The 13,621-nt window shown below is 38.9% G+C and overlaps 1 long non-coding RNA gene across 1 annotated transcript in view; it reads left to right on the top strand.

The window, feature by feature from the left end:
- Positions 1 to 13,621, top strand: part of LOC307189193 — a 325,811-nt gene that overhangs the window by 247,578 nt on the left and 64,612 nt on the right. Inside the window, exon 3 of the long non-coding RNA XR_013829115.1 lies at positions 13,495 to 13,613. This is a non-coding gene — a long non-coding RNA (uncharacterized lncRNA). The remainder of the gene's footprint in view (positions 1 to 13,494; positions 13,614 to 13,621) is intronic.

Raw genomic sequence — 13,621 nt, 5'->3', positions numbered from 1 at the left:
ATAGAGAAAAATAAACTCTAGTTTTTGAAATTTCCATAAGTGAAGATTTAAAAAATTTCTCCCGCTTACTTCCAGTGTGATTTTAACAGCATTTGTTATAAAGTTTTAAAAGTCTGTGTTCTGTTCACGTATTTTTTTAAGTTTTATTTTTATTGATTTATTTTTTATTGAAGTGTAGTTGATTTGCAATGTTGTGTTAGTTTTAGGTGTACAGCAAAGTGATTCAGTTATACATATGTAGATTCTTTTTCAGATTCTTGTCCCTTATAGGTTATTACAAAATATTGAGTATAGTTCCCAGTGCTGTACAGTAGGTCCTTGTTGGTTATCTATTTTATATATAGTCATGTGTATATGTTCATAATGTTTTATGAAATATTTGGGGTCTATATTTTGTGAGCTGCAAGAAGCCAAAATTTGCCTTCATGTGAGAAGAAATGTAAATGACTGTTGACTTTGTCTTTTTCTCCTTATTATGGATAAATCCCAAAGAGGAAATCAGCGTGGTAGAATATCCTGTATTAAGAATTTACTTATTATCATCAGTCAACATCCTAACAATGCTTAAAATCCTACATGTACTCATAATCTTTACTATGGTTAGTCTTTCATTGGGACAGCTTTTAAGATGTCCATTTTGTAGCACAAGTCATATGCAGGTGAACTGGCTGATCTGCATACGGCAGAGAGGTGTGCCCAATCACATGCATTATCACTCATTGATTTTATTAGTTCTTAGGCCCGATAGACATTGACAGGCTAAAGAGATCAGATGGATCTATGTAAAGGTTGTCTATGATAATACATTGTCTTACGCTTTTTTAAAGCTGTTTTTAAAGCTTTTTTACGCTGTTTTTACGTTTACAGTAGTTAGATGAATTTGTGGCACAGATCAAATAAGAGTGTCTTGTAAAGAATATTAGAGTAGAAGAGGTGACTTAAAGCCTCAAATTCCAGATCTGTCGCGAACCAACCACGTCTGTGACCTTGGGCAAATCTCTCCACCTCCTCTGGCCTCATTCCGTTTCTTCAACTGTAAAATGCAAGTTTGACTACATCATCTCTAAGGGCCCTTCCAAGTCTGTGATTCTCTATTTAAGTTTTCTTTCTAGCTGAAAAGATGAAGGATTGAAGGACCGCCTTAACACTGAGCAAAAGAATGCATGATTTTATGCTTGCCTGTCTCTCTGAAAGAATTCACAGTATGAGCTTCAGGCCCTGTCACCTTGACACATCGTGTTTGAGCTAGCTCCCTGGTGCTTTTGTCAGCCCTGGGCTTTTCTTCACAGAGAGTGCCTGCAGGCTGGAGCACTCTCATCTCTCAACTATTTGAACACCTCTTGCATTTGTAATCAGTTTTTTGTTTGGGTTTTTTGTTTTGTTTTTTAGTACTGGTTTTCATTAAATGAATTAAGTCACCTTAAGTGGCTATGAGCAGTATGCTTCCCTATACATCCAGGGATCCCTCAGGTGGCCCCATTCAGATTGCTTCAATTCATGCATACCTGCTAATGGATCTACTCAATATTTTAGTACTCTTTCCCAGGTCCAAAGAATACTGAAACACATGAAGCTAATTTCTATACAAAAATGCCTTTATTCTTTGCCATCTCATCTCAGTTTTCCCTTGATTATGGGTTCCTAGGTCCCTCAGCCTTCCAGGCTCCCTCATCTTCCATTTGTACCCCTCAGGAGACTAGTAAACTCTTCCCTCTTCAAGGTACAGCTGGTCTCCTTTCCTCTTAGATCTGGTGTTGTCATAGAGGCACACCAGAGCCCAGGTTCCTCAGCACACTTACTTCTGCTGTAAGTAACCCACCCTCTGATGGCATCTTGGGCTCTGTTACAACTGAAAGTAGGTGAAAAAGGATCAGCTAAATCAAGGGATTCCTAAATCCCCTTTCTAGATACCCTGCCCTCACATTTTGGTGTCTGAGTGGTCAATACCCATTGCTTTGTGTACCCATTCACATCACAGTTGTTTCCCTCTTTCTGAGGAAAGCCACCTCCTTTTCCTATGCTCTCTGCTGTCCTTCAAGCCTCTGTTACTACAAGGGGACCAAGATATAGATACCCACTGAATGCAAAAAGATAGATTTCCCCAATCTGCCCATAGAGCTCTCAGAAACTACCTCAAATAAGTCCTCCGAGTGCTAGAAATATCATGGCACATTTTGCCAAGTCATCTTAAAATAAGGGGACTCCCTGTTACAGCTACATTCAGGCATTTTTATCTGCCAGCCTGTATTCACCTCTTCTCTGAGTGCATGGCCTGTCTTTGCAACCGTTGATTTAGAAAGAATAAACATTTTGCCCATTTTAAACAACCAGCTCCATTTTGGTTTTGAGGTTATATGAAAGCCTGTCAGGAACCGTATTTGTAGAGCTCCAGAAGGTAACAAAAAGCAGGACATTTCCTTTTCTGACCCTCAAAAGCTTATAATTCTGATTCTCTCTTTTTTTTTTAAACATCACTTTATTTTGTTTTATTTTATTATTAATTAATTTATTTTGGGGGGCCTCACCATGCAGCATGTGGGATCTTAGTTCCCTGACCAGGGATCGAACCCACGCCCCTGCACTGGAAGCGTGGAGTCTTAACCACTGGACCACCAGGGAAGTCCCTGATTCTCTTTTTTCTTTGAGGATCCCTTTAGTTTGGTCTTTGCAGAGCTGAGGTGATTGAACCAGTATCTTTGGAAGGCAGACATGCCTGGTAAATCCGCTTCTTTGGTTATAATTTATTTTTTGTTTTCAGATTCCCTAGCCTTCATTAAGTCTTTGATCTTTTATAGCTAAGACTGAGTTATTAAGAGAACCACTTGTTCTTTCTTGGGTCAGAATGTTGAAGGGGAATCAGGTCACACTCTGTTTTACTACCTTTTTGTAGTTGTTGTCATTAATTAGCAAGAATTTTAGGGCTATCTGTTACCTGGAGCTCATGGTTCCTTGATGATATGTGTGGAGAGAAGGGAGAGGAATCCAAGGATATCAATATTCCATGCATGAGAATAGGTCTTTCTCTGAAAGGGGCACAAAGTTTTCATGATATTCTCAAAGGGATCCACGTCCCCCCAAAGTTAAGATCCACTGTTGTAGAACAATGCAAATCTGGGAGTAAGTTCTGGTCTGTAATATCCAGTGGAACTTTTCCCTCTATCGTAAACTGTAGAACATAGGATTCTAGTTTTACCAAGAGTGGTGAAGATTTATGCCTACCATTCTTTGATACCCTGACCTGTCATAATGAAAGCTTCCATCTATATCTATCGATTCTAGGCAGCAATGAGGCCCTTAGCTGTGTCACTGGGCTCATCTCTGGTTTCTGCTGTTCCCTGCTGGCCAGATAAGTTTGGAGGCAACTAGAAAAAACTAAGAAAGGCAGCAATTTGTAGGCCGGTGATCGATTTCTCAGCAACCTCCAAAGGGTAGCACGCAGGAGGGAAAAAGTTTAGTGAAAATTTTACCTTCAAGGGTAACTCATGGTCCAGTCTTTTCTATATCTAAGTTAGATTTTCAAACAAAGAAGAAAGTTTGTAATTCTCCCTTCTTTGACCACATTAGCCAAAATAATCACTAACTTATTTGTTAGACTAATTCTGTCCTTTTGGTCTGTCTTTCTGTCTCAGGTCAGGACCTACTGCTGGGAAGGAGAAATAAAATTGCTATTCTAGTGTTAAAACACCAGTAGAAAGAGCAAATATTTCTAAATGTATGCTAGCCAATAGGGTCTCTAATGTCATTTAAGATCTTTATAGTTTCTTAAGGTTCAGGGAGAGGAAAGTATCATGTGCAAGTAAAAAAGTAGCCCATGGGGCAGTCTCGTATCATTGTGTCTTTTTCAAATGGATGAATCTTGGCTCCTAGGAAGCCTATTGGCCAGTTCTCTGGAAAAACATTCTTTATACATTTAACCTCTGTAGAAGATTTAGGAATTTAAAAACAAGCAGAATCTCTTCTAGACTCTACAAAACCTTATCCTCGAGGCCCATGGAGAGTTAGAACTTCATAAGCTTGATTAATAAGACTGCCCAAATTAGAAGTTCTAACCTGGTGAGACCCAGTGTGGACTTATCTTAAGTCTTATTACAAATAGCCTACGCTTATTACTGCTGCTATGACATACACTAAACTTAGACAACTGAATTGGGGTCATATTCTAACCTGCTCCTCTTCTTTTTTTTTTTTTTTTTTTTTTTTTTGCGGTACGCGGGCCTCTCACTGTTGTGGCCTCTCCCATTGCAGAGCACAGGCTCCGGACGCGCAGGCTCAGCGGCCATGGCTCACGGGCCCAGCCGCTCCGCGGCACGTGGGATCTTCCCGGACTGGTGCACGAACCCGTGTCCGCTGCATCGGCAGGCGGACTCTCAACCACTGTGCCACCAGGGAAGCCCCTCCTCTTCTTTTTTTATTTTATTTATTTACTTTTGGCTACTTTGGTTCTTTGTTGCTGTGTGTGGCTTTCTCTAGTTGCAGCGAGTGGGGCCTGCTCTTCGTTGTGGTGCACGGGCTTCTCATTGCAGTGGCTTCTCTTGTTGTGGAGCACAGGCTCTAGGTGCATGGGCTTCAGTAGCTGTGGCACACAGGCTCAGTAGTTGTGCCTCACAGGCTCTAGAGTGCAGGCTCAGTAGTTGTGGCGCACAGGCTTAGTTGCTCCGCGGCATGTGGGATCTTCCCGGACCAGGGCTCGAATCCATATCCCCTGCATTGGCAGGTAAGATTCTTAACCACTGCACCACCAGGGAAGCCCTAACCTGCTCCTCTTCTGATTGCCTTCAGGCCTGAGCCAGATTTGGACATGCTTAGACCTCTAAAGAAAGCAGTCTCGTTAATATTCAGCCCAAAGAATAATTACCAGAAAAAAACCACTGAAAGGAAAATTTGTGATGAATAATTCCCACAGCTTACACAGGGTTGGAAGATAATTGAATCTGACCATTCAGACTGCAGAAACTTTGTAGAACCTGGGACCTTCAGTAGACACACCAAAATGATGTCCTCTTTGTAGTAGTAAACAACTCCCACAGTGCTTTCTGGATCTACCATTAAAATATTAAAACAAGGCTCAAAAATCTCAGGATAAGATCTATCTTCCAAAGAAAAACTTACCGCTCTTTAAAAAAAGACAAGATGCAGGCACTCATAACATAAAATGTACAATAGAAAATTACCAGACATGCAAAGAAGCAGGGAAAATATGACCTATAATTAGGAGAGAATACATTAATAGAAACAGATGCAGAAATGGCAAGGATGATGTAATTAGCAAACAAGGACTTTAAAACAGTATTATCAAAATGTTCAAAGATTTAAAGGAAAACATGAATATATTGATAAGAGAAATAGAAGATATAAAAAATAACCAAGTGGAACTTCTAAAGCTGAACATTAATATCTGAGATAACATACTGAGAAAAAAGTTTTAACAGTAGATACGATACAGAGAAAAAAAGGTCATTTAACATAAAGAGAAATAGAAAATATTCAAATAAAGGAATTCACACAGAAAAGGCTAAAAACCACTACATTGAGTCTCGGTGACCTGTGGGACAATGTCAAGCAAACTAAAAAGAATACAATTAGTGTTCCAGAAAAAAGGAGTGTCAGGAAAAATATTAAAAGATATAATGAGAAAAATTTTCCTTCTTGATTAAAACTATGATCATAGAGCTCCATAAAGCTAAAAGAATCTAAGCAAGATAAACACACACACACACACACACACACAATCAGGGCATATCAGAATCAAATTGCTGAAACTCAGTAATAAAAAGAAAATTTTAAAAGCAGTGAAAAGGGGGGAAGGGGACACTTTTTATCCAGGGGAACAAAGATAGGAAGTATTTTTGACATCTCATTAGAAGCAATGAAAGCCAGGTAACAATGGAATGACTTTTTTTTTTAACATCTATGTACTGATTATTTACATAGATTATGTCTTCACTGTATATAATATCTTTTTTAAAAACATCTTTATTGGAGTATAATTGCTTTAAAATGGTGTGTTAGTTTCTGCTTTATAACAAAGTGAATCAGCTATACATATATCCCCATATCTCCTCTCTCTTGTGTCACCCTCCCACCTTCCCTATCCCACCCCTCTACGTGTTCACAAAGCACCGAGCTGATCTCCTGTGCTATGTGACTGCTTCCCACTAGCTATCTATTTTACACTGGGTAGTGTATATATGTCCATGCCACTCTCTCACTTTGTCCCAGCTTATACTTCCACCTCCCTGTGTCCTCAAGTCCATTCTCTATGTATGTGTCTTTATTCCTGTCCTGCCCCTAGGCTCTTCAGAACGAATTTTTTTGTTTTAATTTTAGATTCCATATATGTGTTAGCATATGGCATTTGTTTTTCTCTTTCTGACTTACTTTACACTGTATGACAGACTCTAGGTCCATCCACCTCACTAAAAATAATTCAGTTTCGTTTCTTTTTATAGCTCAGTAATATTCCATTGTATATATGTGCCACATCTTCTTTATCCGTTCATCTGTCCATGGACACTTAGGTTGCTTCCATGTCCTGGCTATTGTAAATAGAGCTACAATGAACATTGTGGTACATGACTCTTTTTGGATTATGGTTTTCTCAGGGCATATGCCCAATAGTGCATTGCTGTGTCATATGGTAGTTCTATTTTTAGTTTTTTAAGGCCCTCCATACTGTTCTCCATAGTGGCTGTATCAATTTACATTCCCACCAATGGTGAAAGAGGGTTCCCTTTTCTCCACACCCTGTCCAGCATTTATTGTTTCTAGATTTTTTGATGATGGCCATTCTGGCTGGTGTAAGGTGATACCATATTGTAGTTTTGATTTGCATTTCTCTAATGATGTTGAGCATCCTTTCATGTGTTTGTTGGCAATCTGTGTACCTTGTTTGGAGAAATGTCTGTTTAGGTCTTCTGCCCATTTTAAAATTGGGTTGTTTGATCTTTTGACATTGAACTGCATGAGCTGCTTGTAAATGTTGGAGATTAATCCTTTGTCAGTTGCTTCATTTGCAAATATTTTCTCCCATTCTGAGGGTTGTCTTTTGGTCTTGTTTATGGTTTCCTTTGCTGTGCAAAAGCTTCTAAGTTTCTTTAGGTCCCATTTGTTTATTTTTGTTTTTATTCCCATTTCTCCAGGAGGTGGGTCAAAAAGGATCTTGCTGTGATTTATGTCATAGAGTGTTCTGCCTATGTTTTCCTCTAAGAGTTTTATAGTGTCTGGCATTACATTTAGGTTGTTAATCCATTTTGAGTTTACTTCTGTGTATGGTGTTAGGGAGTGTTCTAATTTCATTCTTTTCCATGTAGCTGTCCAGTTTTCCCAGCACCACTTATTGAAGAGGCTGTCTTTTCTCCACTGTATATTCTTGTCTCCTTTATGAAAAATAAGGTGACCATATGTACCTGGGTTTATCTCTGGGCTTTCTATCCTGTTCCATTGATCTATATTTCTGTTTTTGTGCCAGTACCATACTGTCTTTGATTACTGTAGCTTTGTAGTATAGTCTGAAGTCAGGGAGCCTGATTCCTCCAGCTCCATTTTTCTTTCTCAAGATTGCTTTGGCTATTCGGGGTCTTTTGTGTTTCCATACAAATTGTGAAATTTTTTGTTCTAGTTCTGAGAAAAATGGCATTGGTAGTTTAATAGGGATTGCATTGAATCTGTAGATTGCTTTGGGTAGTATAGTCATTTTCACAATGTTGATTCTTCCAATCCAGGAACATGGTATATCTCTCCATCTGTTTGTATCATCTTTAATTTCTTTCACCAGTGTCTTATAGTTTTCCTCATATGGGTCTTTTGTTGCCTTAGGTAGGTTTTTGCCTAGGTATTTTACTCTTTTTGTTGCAATGGTAAATGGAAGTGTTTCCCTAATTTCACTTTAAGATTTTTCATCATTAGTGTATAGGAATGCAAGAGATTTCTGTGCATTAATTTTGTATCCTGCTACTTTACCAAATTCATTGATTAGCTCTAGTAGTTTCTGGTAGCATCTTTTAGGATTCTCTATGTATAGTATCATGTCATCTGCAAACAGTAACAACTTCACTTCTTCTTTTCTGATTTGGATTCCTTTTATTTCCTTTTCTTCTCTGATTGCTGTGGCTAAAACTTCCAAAACTATGTTGAATAGTAAGGGTGAGAGTGGACAAACTTGTCTTGTTCCTGATCTTAGAGGAAATGCTTTCAGTTTTTCACCATTGAGAATGATGTTGTCTGTGGGTTTGTCATATATGGCCTTTATTATGTTGAGGTAAGTTCCCTCTATGCCTACTTTATGGAGGGTTTCTATCATAAATGAGTGTTCAATTTTGTCGAAAGCTTTTTCTACATCTCTTGAGATGTTCATATGGTTTATCTCCTTCAATTTGTTAATATGGTATAGCACATTGATTGATTTGCATATATTGAAGAATCCTTGCATTCCTGGGATAAACCCCACGTGTATGATCCTTTTAATGTGCTGTTGGATTCTGTTTGCTAGTATTTTGTTGAGGATTTTTGCATCTATGCTCATCAGTGACATTAGCCTGTAGTTTTCTTTCTTTGTGACATCTTTGTCTGGTTTGGGTATCAGGGTGATGGTGGCCTCATAAAATGAGTTTGGGAGTGTTCCTCCCTCTGCTATATTTTGGAAGAGTTTGCAAAGGATAGGTGTTAGCTCTTCTCTAAATGTTTGACAGAATTTGCCTGTGAAGCCATCTGGTCCTGTACTTTTGTTTGTGGAATATTTTTAATCACACTCTCAATTTCAGTGCTTGTGATTGGTGTGTTCATATTTTCTATTTCTTCCTGGTTCAGTCTCAGAAGGTTGTGCTTTTCTAAGAATTTGTCCATTTCTTCCAGGTTGTCCATTTTATTGACATATAGTTGCTTGTAATAATCTCTCATGATCCTTTGTATTTCTGCATTGTCAGTTGTTACTTCTCCTTTTTCATTTCTAATTCTGTTGATTTGAGTCTTTTCCCTTTTTTTCTTGATTTGTCTGGCTAATGGTTTATCAGTTTTGTTTATCTTTTCAAAGAACCAGCTTTTAGTTTTATTGATCTTTGCAACTGTTTCCTCCATTTCTTTCTCATTTATTTCTGATCTGATCTTTATGATTTCTTTCCTTCTGCCAACTTTGGGGTTTCTTTTTTTGTTCTTCTTTCTCTAATTGCTTTTAGATGTAAGGTTAGGTTGTTTGTTTGAGATGGTTCTTGTTTCTTGAGGTAGGATTGTATTGCTATAAACTTCCCTCTTAGAACTGCTTTTGCCGCAACCTATAGGTTTTGGGTCATCTTGTTTTCATTGTCATTTGTTTCTAGGTATTTTTTTATTTCCTCTTTGATTTCTTCAGTGATCTCTTGGTTATTTAGTAGTGTATTGTTTAGCCTCCATGTGTCTGTATTCTTTACAGATTTTATTCCTGTAATTGATATCTAGTCTCATAGAATTGTGGTCGGAAAAGATACTTGATACCATTTCAGTATTCTTAAATTTACCGAGGTTTGATTTGTGACCCAAGATATGATCTATCCTAGAGAATGTTCCATGAGGCCTTGAGAAGAAAGTGTATTCTGTTGTTTTTGGATGGAATGTCCTATTAATATCAATTAAGTCCATCTTGTTTAATGTATCGTTTAAAGCTTGTGTTTCCTTATTTATTTTCATTTGGGATGAACTGTCCATTGGTGAAAATGGGGTGTTAAAGTCCCCTACTATGATTGTGTTACTGTCGATTTCCCCTTTTATGGCTGTTAGCATTTGCCTTATGTATCGACGTGCGCCTGTGTTGGGTGCATAAATATTTACAGTTGTTATATCTTCTTCTTGGATTGATCCCTTGATCATTATGTAGTGTCCTTCTCTGTCTCTTGTAATTATTTTAAAGTGTATTTTGTCTGATATGAGAATTGCTACTCCAGCCTCTTTTGATTTCCATTTGCATGGAATATCTTTTTCCATCCCCTCACTTTCAGTCTGTATGTGTCCCTAGGTCTGAAGTGGGTCTCTTGTAGACAGCATATATACAGGTCTTGTTTTTTATCCATTCAGCCAGTCTGTGTCTTTTGATTGGAGCATTATCGATGTGTATGTTCCTATTACCATTTTCTTAATTGTTATTGTAGGTCTTTTCCTTCTCTTATGTTTCCTGCCTAGAGAAGTTCCTTTAGCATTTGTTGTAACGCTGGTTTGGTAGTTCTGAATTCTCTTAGCTTTTGCTTGTCTTTAAAGGTTTTAATTTCTCTGTTGAATCTTAATGAGATCCTTACTGGGTAGAGTAATCTTGGTTGTAGGTTTTTCCCTTTCATCACTTTAAATATGTCCTGACACTCCCTTCTGGCTTGCAGAGTTTCTGCTGAAAGATCAGCTGTTAACCTTATGGGGATTCCTTTGTATGTTATTTGTTGTTTTTGCCTTGCTGCTTTTAATATTTTTTCTTTGTATTTAATATTTGATAGTTTGATTAATATGTGTTTTGGCATGTTTCTCCTTGGATTTATCATGTATGGGACTCTCTGTGCTTCCTCGACTTGATTGACTATTTCCTTTCCCATATTAGGGACGTTTTCAACTCTAGTCTCTTTAGATATTTTCTCAGACCCTTTCTTTTTCTCTTCTTCTTTTGGGACCCCTGTAATTCAAATGTTGGTGCATTTAATGTTGTCCCAGAGGTCTCTGAGACTGTTCTCAATTCTTTTCATTCTTTTTTCTTTATTCTGCTCTGTGGTAGTTATTTCCACTCTTTTATCTTCCAGGTCACTTATGCGTTCTTCTGCTTCAGTTATTCTGCTATTGATCCCTTCTAGAGAGCTTTTAATTTCACTTATTGTGTTGTTCATCATTGTTTGTTTACTCTTTAGTTCTAGGTCCTTGTTAAACGTTTCTTGTATTTTCTCCTTTATATTAACAAGATTTTGGATCATCTTTACTATCATTACTCTGAATTCTTTTTCAGGTAGACTGCCTATTTCCTCTTCGTTTCTTTGGTCTGGTGGGTGTTTACCTTTCTCCTTCATCTGCTGTGTGTTTCTCTGTCTTCTCATTTTGCTTAACTTACTGTGTTTGGGGTCTTGTGTTCACAGTCTGCAGGTTTGTAGATCCTGTTGTTTTTGGAGTCTGCCCCCAGTGGCTAAGTTTGGTTTAGTGTGTTTTGTAGACTTCCTGGTGGAGGGGACTGATGCCTGTGTTCTGGTGAATGAGGCTGGATCTTGTCTTTCTGGTGGGCAGTATTGCGTCCGGTGGTGTGTTTTGGGGTGTCTGTGGCCTTACTATGATTTTAGGCAGCCTCTCTGCTAATGGGTGGGGTTGTGTTCCTGTCTTGCCAGGTGTTTGGCTGGGGTGTCCAGCACTGTGGCTTGCTGGTCTTTGGGTGGAGCTGGGTCTTAGCGTTGAGCTGGAGATCTGAGAGCTTTTGCTGTTTGATATTACATGGAGCCAGGAGGTGTCTGGTGGACCAATGTCCTGAACTCAGCTCTCCCACCTCAGAGGCACAGGCCTGCCACTCAGCCAGAGCACCAAGACCCTGTCAGCCATACGGCTCAGAAGAAAAAGGAGACAAAGAAAGAAAGAAAGAAAAAATAAAATAAAATAAAATAAAATAAATTATTAAAAACTTATTAAAAAGAAAAAAATCAAAAAGTAATAAAAATAAAGAAAGAAGAGAGAAACCAAAGCAAAAAACAAATCCATCAATGATAACAAGCACTAAAAACTATACTAAAAAAAGGACAGACAGAACCCTAGGACAAATGGTAAAAGCAAAGCTATACAGATAAAATCACACAAAGGAGCATACACATACACACTCACAAAAAGAGAAAAAGGAAAAACAAACAAAATATATATATATATATTAAAAAAAAGGAAGAGAGCAACCAAATCAATAAACAAATCTACCAATGATAATAAACTTTAAGTACTAAACTAAGATAAACATAAAAGTAGAAACAAATTGGATAAGGAAGCAAACCCCAAGTCTTCTCTTGCTCCCAAAGTCCACCTCCTCAATTTGGGATGATTCGTTGTCTATTCAGGTATTCCACAGATGCAGGTACATCAAATTGATTGTGGAGATTTAATCCGCTGCTCCTGAGGCTGCATGGAGAGGTTTCCCTTTCTCTTCTTTGTTTGCACAACTCCTGGGGTTCAGCTTTGGATTGGGTGCCTCCTCTGTGTGTAGGTCTCCTGAGGGCATCCGTTGCCCAGGTACATGGGGAGTTTGTTGCCTTTTGGGAAGTCTGAGGTCTTCTGCCACCATTCAGTAAGTGTTCTGTAGGAGTTGTTCCACATGTAGATGTATTTCTGATGTATTTGTGGGGAGGAAGGTGATCTCCATGTCTTACTGCTCCACCATCTTGAAGGTCTCTCTGGTTTGGCTTCTTTAAAGGCTAGAAGGAAAGGGAAAAAATGTCAAAATAGAATCATATGTTCAGCAAAACTATGTAAAGGAAGGCAAAAAATAAAGGGACATGTTTAGACAAGCAAAATCTGAGAGAATCTTTTTTTTTTTTTTTGCGGTACGCGGGCCTCTCACTGTTGTGGCCTCTCCCGTTGCGGAGCACAGGCTCTGGACGCGCAGGCTCAGCAGCCATGGCTCACGGGCCCAGCCGCTCTGTGGCATGTGGGATCTTCCCAGAGCAGGGCACGAACCCACATCCCCTACATCGGCAGGCGGACTCTCAACCACTGTGCCACCAGGGAAGCCCTCTGAGAGAATTTATTATTAGCAAACCTGTACTACAAGAAACATTAAAGGCAGTTCCTTTCACTAAAGGAAAATAATACCAGATGAAAATTTGGCTCTAACAGAGATGAAGAATGCTAAAATGGTAAATATGTGGATAAATAAAAAAGATGTTTTCTTTCTAGTTTTTGTTTCTTTGAATAATAATTAAATGTTTAAATAAACGACAGTGTATTATGGGATTTATAACATGTAGAAATAAAATACATAATAATACAAATGGTGGTGGTAGGGTGGGGTTATAGAATATGCTATTAACAGATTCTTACATTTTACATGAAGTGATACAGAATTAATGAGTAGACTTTGATGAGTTCAGAATGCATATTATAAAACCTAGAGAAATGACTTAAAGAAATAAAGGTGTACATCTAATAAACCAATGGAGTAGGTAGAATGGAATGTTAAAAGTACTCAACCTGGGCTTCCTGGTGGCGCAGTGGTTGAGAGTCTGCCTGCTGATGCAGGGGACACGGGTTCGTGCCTCGGTCCGGGAAGATCCCACGTGCCGCGGAGCGGCTGGGCCCGTGAGCCATGGCCGCTGAGCCTGCGCGTCCGGAGCTTGTGCTCCGCAACGGGAGAAGCCGCAACAGGAGAAGCCGCAACAGTGAGTGGCCTGCGTACCGCAAAAAAAAAAAAAGTACTCAACCTGCTCCTCCCCCTCTTTTACTCCCCTTCCCCCCCCCCAAAAAAAAAAAAACCTGACAAAGAAGAATAAGAGCAGTAAGAAAGACATGATGACCTTTCTTTTCTCTCTGAAGTTGCAATGCTGCTGAGAACTCATCTGCTGAGAAGTGAATTCATCTGCTGGACACTGTTTGAAAAAGAATAGGAAGCGGGGAGAAGGACTCTCCACACAGAAAGGGCCCATCTGAGGATGGTGAGTAT

The sequence above is a fragment of the Stenella coeruleoalba genome (assembly GCF_951394435.1).
Source record: "Stenella coeruleoalba genome assembly, chromosome: 7".
Lineage (NCBI taxonomy): Eukaryota > Metazoa > Chordata > Mammalia > Artiodactyla > Delphinidae > Stenella > Stenella coeruleoalba.
The sequence above is the reverse complement of the archived record's forward strand: the minus strand, read 5'-3'. Positions and strand labels throughout refer to the sequence as shown.